This window comes from Lepisma saccharinum, chromosome 27 (assembly GCF_977018435.1).
Source record: "Lepisma saccharinum chromosome 27, izLepSacc3.1, whole genome shotgun sequence".
In the NCBI taxonomy this organism is placed as follows: Eukaryota; Metazoa; Arthropoda; class Insecta; order Zygentoma; family Lepismatidae; genus Lepisma; species Lepisma saccharinum.
Window position 1 is genome coordinate 6,327,993 of NC_139255.1, and position 15,348 is coordinate 6,343,340.

The following is a 15,348-nucleotide window of genomic DNA, read 5'->3' on the forward strand; positions in this document are numbered from 1 at the left end:
GAGAGAAAGATACGGCAGCACACATTTTAAATAGATTTCTTCATGACGCGAGCCTGCATGGTGTGGATAGAACAACACGTTTGTTCCCCTCTGGAACACTTGGAATGTGGTAAACATTTGAAGATCTGACGAAAACGGTGCAGGATATATCCATCTTTACTGATACCTGGTGGAAATGTGTGGATGAAATCCTTGGTTGTAACGTGACGTGCTTTGTAATAAGCATACACGCAACAGTAATGACCGCATGTTGTGGCCAATATCCCCTGTAAGGGAATGTTGTTGTAAGTCCATACCGAGGAATGACTGTTCAGGAAATTTACGAATTCTTGATAGAAAGGATGAAATCCGTATGAATCGAAATACTCGGCCACATTGTTTTTGTCGAAATAGAAGGCCACCCAGTGTGTACCCCGGGAGTCGGACTTGTCAGTGTTTGCGATGATCAAGGCCGGGGTAGGAAACGTCCGAGGTAAAAGATCTCTCGGGTAAACACCGTAAAAAATGTTTCTGGTGGAACAGTTACGAGACAGAATCTGTCTCATCTGCGACGTGTTCATGCTGCTTATGTTTTCAATAATGTATAATAATGCGTCTGTCTTTGGTCATTTCTATGCTTCCAGGGCTGTTGTCAAGTAGTTCGGGAAACGATTGTATCTTCACAGGTTTCGAAGTTGTCACTTTCGAAGAAACACTACTATGCTTAATAGTACGGGTTATCACTTTGGTGGGTTTTTCCATCACAAGCAGTATAATGTTTACATAAGAGCTGTTTCGATAACACTGTGAGTCAGAAACACAGGCAGACATATTTATGGAAAATTCTGTCTCACTGATGGAGGATGACACTTCTATCTTTAGGTATATCCACTGCAGATTCAAATTCAGCATACAAAAGGCATGTTATATTTTCCGACAGCGGGGGAGAAAATTGCATCTCGGCTCCGATGATGCCTTGTTCCTGGAGACTGGTGTGCGTGTCGTTTCCTGAAGAGTCAGGCGTTATGTCGTAAATCAGAAAAAAGAATCCGTTCTCGAACATTTTCCGTGTGATCTGGTGTCCGTAATTGGCGTGGTGAATGCCTGTACCGGAAAATAGAGTTTGATAGGCACGTGTTATCAATCCGCTGTTTCCTCCTGTGGTGATCCGTAAAGGTTCGGAAGGTACGAGTTCTCCATTTTTCACAAGATGGAAAGAAGATAGGTTAAAACTTCTAAAGTCGAACGGATTTTTCTTACTGTCTCCGAGAAAGCTGGCGGTGGATACCATAGCAAAAAGAACAACATTCGGAAAAGGACCTTGAAAAGCATTATCGATCGAAATCTGCTGCGTTCCGGCGACGTAAGAATAAGCTTTGATCACGCTTCTGGTGAACGGATAATGAGCAGGAGCGTAAGTGAGTGCTCTGTCTATGGCCAAACTGGTGGTGGGAGTAGGAATGATGTGATTTATTTCGAGAACAGCCTTTAAAATTTTTATTCTGACTGTAGGTGATGTCTGGTCTCCCCAGATGTAAAAAGCGTCACGTGATCTAGCTAGATCTATGCGTACTTCAACACCGTTGATCAGGTATTTAGACTGGTGGAAGAAATCTATGTGAAGTTTTCCCATAAGGTCGACCACGGCTGTCACTTCCGTAGGATTGCCTGTCGTCGGAACATACTGGAAAAATTTTTTCCTTGTGGTGAAACCTGTGTTGTCGGCAGTGATTTCATCTTGATGTTCAGGTGTGTCCAAATACCATAGGGCATTCGTGAGATGCGTGTTTGCGGCATCGCTTCCGTAATTGATAGCTGCTTCGAAGATCGCTTTATATGCGTAATTGTTATCGGCGGTTGTTACAGCAATGCCGTTGAGAGTCACTGTACATTGGGAAAAGAGTGAATGGAGAAGATAATTCACGACCCCGCAGTTTTTTGTGAGGGCATTTTCGGTTTCGGAAGCACTCATGGGACTTCCATCCTGTTTAACCATTTGCGTTTGCAGACGGAGATAGGCAGATGAAAGATCGAGAAAATCAGTTCCTGCCCCCGGTATGACAAACTGAATTATATTTTGATTATCGATGGAAGCGATAGGTTTGTAGGTGGCTGTGTACGTTTTTTCCACATTTTGCTGAATAGGTTTTTTCCGGAAGAGGTCGAACTGCGAGATCATGCACATGTTATCCTCCATCATTATCCAAAAATATCTTTCCCTGAGACCTTCTGTTTGATTTTTCTTTTACGTGTTGTGGATGTTTTCCTTCGTTTTTGGATGCTCGTTTTTTACGGATCGTAGATGTTCTAATACGGGTGGCTGAACGTTTTAACATCAACTGAGCAATTCTTGTTGCAGGTTTCGTTCTTATACCAGAACCTACCAGAGAGTCGATTTTCCGTTGTGCTATATGCGTAATAATTTTTATCGGCGGCTGTTAGAGCAATGTCGTTGAGAGTCGCTGTATATTGGGAAAAAAGTGAATGGAGAAGATAATTCACGACCCCGCAGTTTTTTGTGAGGGTCTTTTCGGTTTCGGAAGCACTCATGGGACTTCCATCCTGTTTAACCATTTGCGTTTGCAGACGGAGATAGGCAGATGGAAGATCGAGAAAATCGGTTTCTGCTCCCGGTATGACAAACTGCGAGATCATGCACATGTTATCCTCCATCATTATCCAAAAATATCTTTCCCTGAGACCTTCTGTTTGATTTTTCTTTTACGTGTTCTCCTAGATTTTGCGGATGTTTTCCTTCGTTTTTTGGATGCTCGTTTTTTACGGATCGTAGATGTTCTAATACGGGTGGCTGAACGTTTTAACATCAACTGAGCAATTCTTGTTGCAGGTTTCGTTCTTAAACCGGAACCTACCAGAGAGTCGATTTTCCGTTGTGCTTTACTTTGAAGATTTTGACCTGCTTCACGTACCCGTTGACGAATAATAGTTTTCGGAGTTTGCTGGCTTGTTGCAATGTCGGTGATAATGTTAGCGCCTGTTTTTAAAGCTTCTCTTCCGATCGTCTTTGCACCGCTCCAGAGTAGAGGTTTCACCATTCTTAACAGTCCTGCGAAAAGTGACCCCAATCCTCTGCCTTTTTGATTTCTAGTTGAACGGTAGATGGGGCCAATTCCTCCACGGATTTGGTTACTGTAATATTCGGTCTGCGAATTCATGATGATTCATTCGCTTTTCGACAAAGACTGAGACAAATAGCTGTCTACTGTTTTTTAAAAGGACTTTGCTTTTCTACGAAAATGTAAAACAGCGATTGTGGGTACGGAGCCAGTTCTCAAAGGTAAGAAATTTCCTTTTCTATCGTACAAAGCAATTTCTATTGTTTCGAAAGAGGCTTTATCCAGAGGAACGTAATGAATCGGGTCGAATGATTGATGGGCTACGGGTACTGTGCAAGACGTATTTGTGTCCGAACACTGTTTTCGGGTAAGACGCAAGAGACGTACCATTTCTCCCCCGACCAATTGTTGTTTCACCAGATCGGAGTAAATAAATATATATGGGTTTTTATCCACAACGCTATTGGACTGTGCGTGCGTAGAATAAATAGATTTCAATATGTCATATCGAAATTTAGCATAGTCATCAGTTTCGTTTATGGGTGTAACGGTATTTGTTGGAGCATCGTCAGGTTCAGGCTTCGGAACCCCTATCACGGATAGATGTTTGTACACGGCCTGTTTGAAGAAAAACCTGAGATGAGTAGGAACAGCTACATTAGCAGGGTCTGTTTTCAGGAAATAAATCAGATCCTCTATCGTATATGTTGTTGCAGGAAAATAAAATGGTTGTTCGTTAATATAGAGTGTGTTATCCGCACAAACAGTAGATCCAAATGTTCCCCATCGCGGTTCCGTCAAAAAATGCCAGAATTTCTCGAGAACGGATCTCCTTATTTCCAGGTCGTCGGGGAGAGATTCGATGATGGTAGAGATCAGGTCCTCAGCACTTGCATATGTCCGAACAGGAAGAGTTAACATTCCAGAATCAGTTTCCAAAACATTGTCGTATAGAGTTGAATAATGTAGTTCTGCCAATCCGACTTCCCACAATTCTGGAGACAGATCGATCCGTTTAGCAAGTTTTACGGTGAAATGAGTGAGTGTGTTGTCTGGAAAATATTCCTCCGATGCAGATGATAGGAGGTAAACGTAGAAATTATCATCCATTCTCGCCGAACACAGAGGACTCACTGGATCGCTGTAACGTTATATTTTGATATAAATATGTTTTGAAAATTATTTTCCCGATAACTGTTTTACGGAAGATGCCTTGATCCATGAATCGAAACTAGGCGGATATCCGAGCCAACGGACCAGGTATTCCAAATTTTTTCCTTTTCCCCGGGTGTTCAAAATCTTATCAATTTTATACTCTTCGTCAGGATCCGAATAAACTTTCTGCAGTTCGTGTTTGTAAAATGTACCTTTTACTGGTTCTTCATTTAAGTCGTCTAATATGTATACAGGTACAGGTGTTCGCTGAACAAGGGAATGGATTTTGAAAAGTTCTCGTGACCACGTTTGTTCGTATCCTTTCTCAAAATGTCCTTTGACGACAGAAATTCGTACAATATCACCTACATCAAGATCTGAAGACGGTTGCGAGACATGTTTGTCAGGTTTGTTAAGACGTTTCCACACAATGTAAACATTTGTCTCGTTGACATCTCGAGGGGCCATTCCTATGGAACTATGGATTGCCGTATTGTAACCTTCGAGAAGTTGCGGTAAAATATCTACATAACGTCTTGTCTGTTTTGAGGTGAAATATTTCCACATCCGTTCTTTTAATGTTCTGTTGAAACGTTCCACTACACTCGCTTTCACAGGATAATTTGTTGCTGTCGAAAATTGTACATGTTCATTTTTTAAAAATTTCTGGAATGTAGAATTTGTAAATTCCGTTCCTTGGTCGGTCTGTAGTGTAACAGGTTTCCGTCTGTTATCTTCGAAAATAGTTTTGAAAGCTTCGGTTACCGAATTGCTTGTTTTATTTTTTAGCGGTAATGCAAAGGCATATTTTGAAAATACGTCGATCCCTGTCAGAAGATATTTGTATCCGTCGTTATGTTTTTGTATCGAGGTCATGTCGTTGAGATCAGCTTCCCAAAGCATGTCTATGTTCCATACATTGTAATGATTTCGAGGAAACCTTTTTCTCGCAGGTTTGTGGAGAGTGTAGGTTTCCTGATGCATCAGCCATTTTTTCACCGTATCGCGGGATATATTTTTATCCCGTACCGCTTTCCACAGACGATCTACAGATGAGAATGAAGCATGGTGTCGGGGATTGTAATATATTTTGGTTAGAATTTTATTGTGTTTCAACTTAGAGACTCCCATGACCGATCTCTCTGTCTACGGCTTTTTCTCAGAGGAACCAGTTTGTAAGCGTCAGGTGTTCTCAGAAAAGGTGTAGTTTTCCTGGAAACACGGACGGTCACTTTCTTTTTCTTCTTCTTCTGTCGATGAGACGGTCCAGGGCTTTCCGTTGGCGACGATGAGAAGTTCAACGTTTTCGGATCCGGAAGTGTTTTTTCCTGACGTTCGTCTATCAAATGTTGTGCCGTAGATTGGTACTCATCTATGATATTCTGTAACTGATGACGTGTATTACGGGGTAATGTCTCTGCTAGGTTCTGAGGAAAATACGTTGATTCTGGTGAAATAGTAGAAGAACCGTCGTTATCTTGAACAATAGGAATCTGTAATGGTTCTTTGGATTTGCGACTCAGCCATAAATACTCGTCCAGTTCCTTTCTGTAGAGACGCCATTTTTGATCGTCTGATATATTTTTCATTTTTAGAATATCATTCATCTTCTTATCTAGAACGGATAATTTTTGAGTTACAGACAATTCGGAACCACGAATACGTGCTAACTGTTCCGGTGAAAGGACGATCATCTTTTTGTAAGAAGATGTCATTTCTCAATGAGGAATGAGAGTACCGAGAAGACCCGATAACAAGGAGCCTAGAAGTAAAGGTAGAAATCCTCCTTTCTGAACAAGAAGCTTTCTGCGTTTCTCGATGTTCACTTTCGGTTTCACTAGGTTGCGTATGACCGACTTGTAAGGTGTCAGACGACGTTTTGCGGACGGTTTAATTTTCACGTTTCCTTTTAAAACGTTCAGGCAGCATTCGCTGATGAAACGTATTGTCTTTTTCGGAGCACTTTTCAATAATGATTTACGGATTTTGGGCGGTGAATTTTTCAACACGTGCAAAAAAGGTGAATGTTTCTTGAAAGAATTCGAATGTCTATTCCTGTTAGAAGGTGAGTTGATACGTGTCTTCCTCGTTTTCCTCATCTCGATGTTTTAGACATTCGTGAGGAAGATAAGCTGTCGAATAATCCTTGTTAAAAATATCTGTTTGATAACGTAGAGGATCAGGTGTTGACTGGGAAAGATCAATATACAAATAACTGAAAGGGTGTTTTGTTGCATCTATATATACTTTTTCGAGTTCTTTCATACGGTGAGGATGAAGTTGTCGTGCGAACACGGTGAATTGGTTCATATCTCGTGGATTTTTGAATATGACAAAATGTTTTACGTTTAAAGAGATATCTCTACAATTTTTTCCCTGGTGGAAAAGATTCTGTGTTATGAAGACTACCGAAATATTCTTGTGGTGACTACCTTTTGTGAAAAGATCGGCAACTTTTTCTCCTTGAGCAACCATCATAAGATCATCTAAAATTACAAGGGTGGGAGTTTTAGCGTTCCACGATTGCCAATCAACAATTCCTTTATGGTATTCTACATTACCAATATTTTTGGGGGTACTGTTTTCCTGATCGTAACACCATACTATTTTTTTAACAGGTCCTTCTACAAGATGAGCAATAGAGTCGACAAGGTTTGTCACGAAAGTAGTTTTACCACTCCCTGATGCTCCACAGACCATCATTGTAAAAGGATGAACAAGTTTAGGAAACACCATGTTTTAGAATTTTTACGATAGTGAATTGGAGGAAATCGAAAGAAGAATGATAGTTTTTGGTTCTGTTACCATAATATATATCTATATAAAAATTGAGAACATATTTACACAACTCTACTTTTTATATAAAATGTGTAATAGATATTTATATAACTACTTTTATAAAAATTGTAAAACATAATTACAAACTACGTTCTTGCAAAACAGATATTTATTACATACAAAACCAAAAATTATAATTGGAACATAAAAATATTCACCATTGATTGGCAATATTAGAAAATTATCTGTCTGTACATTTAGTAATACGCAAATGGGTAGAAGATAACACAGTAGTTTCTGCCTCTGTTACCATAATATATACATAAATTGACAATATATCTACATAGCATTACTTTTTTTACAAAATGTGAAACATATTTACATACTACATTTCTACAAAAACACATATTTATTACATACAAAACCACAAAATGTTATATTTTAAACATAAAATTATTGACCAATGTCAATTTAGAAAATTATCTGTCTATACACATAGTATTTATTATATACAAAAAATATTATATATACAAAACAAAAAATGTTGTATTTCACACAACATTGTTCACCATTGTGGATATTACAAAATTATCTGCCTGTACATTTAATAATACCCGAATGGGTAGGAGAGGAAGTCTTCAGAAAACCTACGTTTTAATAACACAGCTTGAAAAATTTTTTGTTCGTTTGTGGTGATTACTCTGAGTTCTTTGGTTCTTCTTATACGAAAAATATTTTTCACCACAACTTCTAATTCTTCACCTTTAATCATACGGCACATGGTGTCGAAATTTACTACCTGTGAGGCTCCTACATTCAATGTGATTCCTTTAATTTTACATATATATTCGGGTGCACATTCTGGTTTACATACCTTAAGACTGTAACATTTTGGTCCTGTTGAAACAAATTCCCTACAAACTGCTTCGTTACCAAAAGATTCTAGTTCATCTGTCAGTTCACCGAGTGCATCACCTATTTCAGGATGGTAGATCATATCAGGGGCATCTATATATATGACTGAATCAGTATCACAATAACATACTCTGTCCCCTAATTTCTCCAGCAGTTCATACAATTTTAGACGAGCATGACATGTAGTAAAGGCTGCTATAGGAACATTAATTTTCGTGTTCTGTTTGAGAACTTCCTGGATATATTTCCAATGCACTATAACAGTCTCCTGATTCAGATATAGTACACTGTTAATTGTTATGTTAGGATCAGTCATTTTGTCTAGAAAATCCTTTGTTTCTGTAATGATACTTGTTTGGGACAGATTTTCCCGTTGACAGAATTTTCCCCACAAAGAATTTAGACATAGTTTTGCAAGGGTACGTTTTCCAGGGTTTATCTCTATTTTGGATTCATCTAGAAGAATTCCTTCTTTGCTGAAATAGTTTTGTATGTAACGTTCTTTATCTTCTTCAGTGAGGCACCATGCAGGCCACCCACTTGCTTCTTGTTTAATCTTAAGGAAAGTATTTACATATCCTGTAAATAATCCTCCTGTCTTAGATGATGGATCATACTGAACAGTTTCATACTGCCACACTTCCAGAACAGCTAGAACGTTATAACCTAAACTGCATGCTTTTCTAACTTCGGCTATAACCCAAGTTCCATCTAGTGCACGTTCGTCTGGAGAATGTTCACACCTTTCTTCACACTGTGTTTGAAGAGCACATTTTTTACACAAAACGAACATTAATTTCTGGTTAATTTTTGCCGGTAGAACGGGGTGTAGAAGATGTCTTGGAGGTAATATTCTACATTTGATGAGACCTTCCATTTTCAGAATTTCATCTACGATAGGAATATCTTCACCAAGAAATATTTTAGGGTGTCCAACAGGATAACAGCAGTATTTGTTTACATAAGGGTATAGACTGGTGAAATCCCTATAACAGATGGTTTCATTTTCCTTTGTTTGGTAATAGGTTCTGACAGTCTCTACTCTACCACCGTAGAGAGCATCTCGAGGGTTTAAGGGTGTGCATTCTACAATAGGATGAGATGAAAGATGCACATTTATAGCAGGATTTTCTTTGAGGAATCTGTTGAAATCACATTCCCACATTACTTCAACATTATACCCTTCAGTCCTGAGTGCTGCTAACTTACGACATGTCATCTCATATCGAAATCCTGCAGTATTCAATAAATCTTGTTCATTATCTTCTTTCCCACTCTGTTCATCACCATCTACATCTGTGTATTGGGGGTGTGTATTTCTTCTGACGGGCATACATCGTTGACAACCATGCCAAAAACATCCTAATGCTTCATATACTGTGTTAGTCTCTTCATGATACCCATCTACTTTGTATCGCCCACCTAATACATATTTCTCACGAGTTCGTCCCCCGTGAATAAGAATGATATTTTTCTCCTTCTCAATGTGTGTCAACCATTTTAGAGCAAATTTCGACATTGTATCAGCATGGTGGTATCCTCCTTTTGGAATTATTCCAATCGTGTTGGCAGACATGAATTTGGACCTGTATATCAGAGAACAGACAGAGGCTATGGTGATACATTCTCTAAAGATGTCTATCTTACAGATTTCTATGAAATCCGATCTCAATTTCAAACACCCCTGCCTCAAAACAGTAACATCCTTGATACAATATGCTAAAAGTTCTTTTCTGTTATCAAATATTCTGTTTGTATTTTTCTCTTCGTTGTACCACAATAGAAATGTTTTCTGTTCATCTACATTTTTCATGCGATCATACCCAAATGCTGACGGTGGTGGTATTTCTCCGGCATAATTCTTGTTTTTTTCTGTATTCCACAAGTGGGGATAATGTCCCTTCTGGGTAGGTAATCCAAAAATTTTAGAAAACTCTGACAATGCCGAATGAACAAAATTCAGGCTGTCGATAAAATACAAGTTTTCGTATCTCATACTCATAATTTTCGTCCCATTGAGAATAACACTCGGATTCATTTTGGTCTCCAACATCCTTCGTAAAATAAACGTGCAATCGTACCCTCGTGCATTATGTGCACAGATGATGATGTGCGGAAATTTATTCTGTAGTTGCAAATAGGATAGGAATGTGTCAACAGGATCCTCCCAAAATATATGTTGTCTAATTCCGCAAACCTTACACGGTGTAGATAGATCTTCCGAAAGATAACATTTATGACATGCTGTTTGTAACACGATTAAATTAGGTACATGGATGAATGAGTTTTCTTTATCAGTATTAGGAATATCTGTATAACACTCAAAATCGTAAAATATGAAAAGAAATTTAGAACCACCTTTCGGTTTTGGAACACCCATATAACATAAATGGTTTATAGGTTTTACCAGACTACATACTGTACAATATTTTTTCTCACAATTGTGCACTTTTTCACGTCGGTTATTTGTTAGAATTATTCTGTGGCACTTTTCACACTGCTGAATCTCTTTACACACAGTTCCCTTTCTAAAAGGTGTAGACATATGTTTTGTAAAGCATTGACTGTTTTTGAATAAACGGTGGCATATTTCACATGTTTTTCTAAAATTACTTTCCTGTATACATGGTGGTATTCCACGACACATTGGACACATTTCTTTACACCTGTGGGTGTGTGGTTTATCAAAGATAAGTTCATTACACCCTACACACACGTCTTTTGCTGCAAATGCACCCACTCTGTTTACAATGACATCAAAATGTTGCCTTGTACTGTCATACAAAAGATATATATGTTTCGATGCGTTCTGTATCTGACCTTCGAATAAAATATCTTTTGGGTCACGAAGATTATTATGGACAATAATTTTGTAATCCACCAGATACTGCTGGAATTTTCGAAGTTCTGGAATTCCTCCTCCGTTAATTCCTAAATTCACTCCTGCTTTACTCATGAGTTCAAATACAGGTTTCTGCAAATTTCTTCCCTTTACATATGATTTATAATTTGGATCATTGTCAGCACAAGCTTTACCAATAACTAAACTCTCTGCTAGACATAGAGGTTGTTTTAAACTCTTCACTGAAACTATACTTGTTTTCTGTGCAACCAATATATGGTTTGGTGCACTGTAAGCACGTAGTCCTCCACCCCCCACAGGAATACTTACATGATCAGCACGTAGAACTAGATGATCAGTAATCAAGAATGTCTTTGCACTTTGGAGTATTTTGCCTACAATATCCCATAACATATCTGCATGTAATTGGTCACTTCTGTGCCATGCTACATAGATGTCATCTACCTTTACATCTGATAAGTTAGATATTCTCAAACCAATTTTATCTTCATCTTTAGCATGTCTTTTGATAAAGTTAAGAAGGTTTGTGAGCCCCTCTCGAATCCATTCACGAGGATCAATATTTTCCGAAGGAGGTTCAAAACTAAATTCTATACGATGACCTGTAGATCTAAATCTAGGATACTGCATATCTTTAATATTATGTACAGTAATGTTACCGATAGACTCAGTATTTGGTAAAACATATTTTCTTTTACGAGATTTCCTACCTTTATTTTCTACAACTGTAGGATTTTCTTCTGTTGTTGAGTCTGCCAATAATTCAGCACTGTTTCTTCGAGATGGTCCTGGTTGGTTTGTGCTCCATGATGATCTTGACTGGTCAGTCCTCCACGATAATCCTGGTTGATCCGTCCTCCACGATGGTCCTGGGTCCTCAGTCCCCCATGGCGATCCTGCCTGATCTATCCTCCATGATGGTCCGGGTGAATCAGATCTCCAAGACGGTCCTGAACGAGACTCCGTATCTGGTCTGGATAAAACATTTCCCGAAGTTTGTGGTGATAAAACTAGATTCGATGTTACAGGATTCGATGTCGATGCTGGTACAGTCTGTTCCAAGGATGTCCGTCCTCGTCCGGAAAGTTCTGGTACGGACGTTGTCACTGATTGTAGTAATCGGTCATACTCGCCAATTAACGAGACACTTTCCCCTAAAATGATTTTTTGGGCGACGTATGCTAACACTTCACGTAACTGTTCGGGTGTTTTGAAATACCCATCCCTATATAACGCCAGTAATTCGTCAGCGGATAACTGTACGTCCATGATCGTACAATGATTATTTCACGAAGACTGTCTTGTGGAGAGAACGCCGTTCTTTATATATGCAAGCATGACGCAACAGTTATCTCTGATCCTAACGGTTCTACTGACCCTATGTAATTATCCCGGAAATGGTTAACAGGCTTCACCACATGTTTTCCTCTTTGATATCACTATGTAACGGTTTTTATGTTTATCTGAAAACGCGGGATACACGATGTAGATAAATGCTTAACGAAGGAACGTCTGAAATGTTTATCTATCGACAAAGGAAGAAGGACGTAGATAAGGAAATAGCTCGGCTCCTAATTGAACTAGACCGGAAGTGATGACATATTCTCTTCACCACATGTTTTCCTCGTAGATATCGCTATGTAACGGTTTTCGTGTTTATCTGTAAACACAGGACACAGGATGTAGATAAATTCTTAACGAAGGAACGTCTGAAATGTTTATCTATCGGCAAAGGAAGAAGGACGTAGATAAGAAAATAGCACGGCTCCTAATTGAGCTAGACCGGAAGTGATGACAAATTCGTAATCTGCACGTCGAGACCTTTCAGTAGAGTGGTCGGAAGGGGGTCTACGATTGAAAATAAAGAAAGTAGGAAACGGCCGGTCCTAGAACAATGAAACCTGGTTCACCGGAAAGAGGACTTCACTCCGAGTCCAACAAGCTATCAATCATCCTCCTAGGTCAATTAGGAGTCGAGATATAGCGATTTTAAGTTTGAAGGTCATTTCAAGGTCAAGTTGTCCAATCGATAGATCTCGAGGCGTAGAATCCGAATATGGTGTCATTTCCGGTCTAGCACTTCCGGTTACCGAGATATCCGGGTTTGAAGTTTCAAGGTCATTTCAACGTCAACGTCAAGGTCAAGGTCAAGGTCACGGTCAAGGTCAAGGTCACGGCCAAGGTCAAGGTCATCTCAAGGTCAAGGTCAAGGTCATCTCAAGGTCAAGGTCAAGGTCAAGGTCAAGGTCACGGCCAAGGTCAAGGTCATCTCAAGGTCAAGGTCAAGGTCATCTCAAGGTCAAGGTCAAGGTCAAGGTCATCTCAAGGTCAAGGTCAAGGTCAAGTTCAAGGTCATCTCAAGGTCAAGGTCAAGGTCAAGATGTATATGCATATGTAATATATATATATATACTCTGACATATGTGTGTGTGATATATATATATATATATATATATATATATATATACTGTTATTAGCGGTCCTTAACTTACGGTTACAAAGGTATACGGTTTTACACTTTAACCATGTGTGTTAGCGGGCTCTGTGACATACTGCGAATGGTTTGTCATTCTCGTTAGCAGAATATGATACCGCTATCCACCCACTTCCGTACAGAGATATCAACATCCACCCATTTCCTTACAGAGATATCAACATCCACCCATTTCCTTTTGATATTGCGAATGGAAAATGAAACTTGTCGAATACACTGACAGTGTTTGTTCTGACATCTTATAGAAGCCATCAAGAATATGGAGAGAGAGAACTTTGTAAGTATTCCAAGTAAATAATTAACATAATCATTTTTATATATATTCAATATATGTTTATTATACACATTACATATATAGAAATAACAAAAATTGAATAAGATGATTAGTGTGTTAGCATTGTTAGTTTTTAGTTATCCAATTTTCGTTTTTTCAAAATCTCTAGCATCCTCTTCTCCATTTCACCTTCTGTACCCCCCATTTTATCTATACCACTCTGCTTCCGCACACCTTTGAAAACTTCCATCAGTTCAAAACACACTTTCATGCTGAAGTGGGATGGTACATAGGTAGCTTTTCTTATATTTTCAATAAATCCCTCGAACACCGGACTTGTTTGTTTCTTGTCGAATATGTACGTGAACAGCTTGACGAGGTTGTCGAGCCTAACCTCCATATCCTTGCACACCTCTTCCAGATTTTCCAACAACTCTCCAGCTAAACCATTCTCCTCGCAAAAATCTACAAAGCACGCAATCTGCTTCTCAGCCTGCTTCGCATGGGTCTTGCTCCATAGATTCCTTCTCTCACCTCCACGTTCAGCTTCATTTTTCACATTCACGTGTAGGAGGTCAAATTCGAACGGTAGGGATGCCATCTGGAAATAAGAAACAAAAAGTAAGACATATGTTTTTGTTTTCAGGAAAAGTTTTTCACCATGGGCAACATGATGAAAACACAGTTCATATTAATGCAGATATTTGGTGTGATGACGGGTACGGAAGAGACGTTTCTCAGAAAGATAAGGAATATATCGGCGAAATATGACAGGATAAATCAGCAAAACAGAAATTTCTTCAAGCAAAAAATAGACGCCATGAGGGGACAGTTGGACCAGATGGAAGAGGAGCTGGACCGGAGATTCGGTACTCATGATATGCAGAACGAGATTCTGGACGAGTGCCGTACCCACCAAACAGGGTAAATACCATATTTTATAATACAATATTTTTGACACGTCTATTATATCGGAATACATTTTTTCTGGAATTCTCAAATTATAATTTCTTATACACCCATATTTACAATTTTTCGATTAAAGTATTTGATAATTCCCGATTCACACATAGAAACATACTTTCCTATACTTACAAACGTTCTTCCAAATTTAAACATTTTAATCATTACTACTTCGTTCTATATATTTATATGCATTTTCTCACAAAATATTTCTATCTATTTACAGGTTCGATACTCTCCGAAAAAGACATGTAAGACGTTACCAGCATCTAGCATCAGGGAAAAGTTTAAGACGAAAACAAACTTCTTCATCTTCCACAACAGTAAACCCCCCACCCCCTCTGTCCCGAATACCTACGTCTCCGTCACCTTTCGACCGTTCCAAACCTTCTACCTCTACTACTCACACTGTTGCTACAGAACCCATGCCTCTCGAACCTGCAGCTCTTCCACAAATTCCCCCTCCGAGTTCTGCTCTATTTTTCGCACGCCTGTCCTCCCCCCTGATACCGAATGCTGGTAAGTCTACTACTTCACTATCTTCGGGTGGAAATAACCCACAACCGGAGATAGTGGAGATACTTTCCGGAGAAGAAGAAGAAGAAGCTCAACAGGTATAAGTACCGAATCTCCGGTGAGTTTTCTGTTTTTTATATTCTATCGCTTCTAACTTTGTATTCATAGCTCATTTTAAATATATATGTACACGTTTACTACTATTTTTAAATATCGATCTTTTTTTATTTTACCCTCAGTTTCGGAAATTATACCCTACTCCGGAATACAGAAAAAAAACAATATGCTTTCTCACCTTTCACTCTTCGTCAATTTCTGAGGTGTCCGTCTCTTC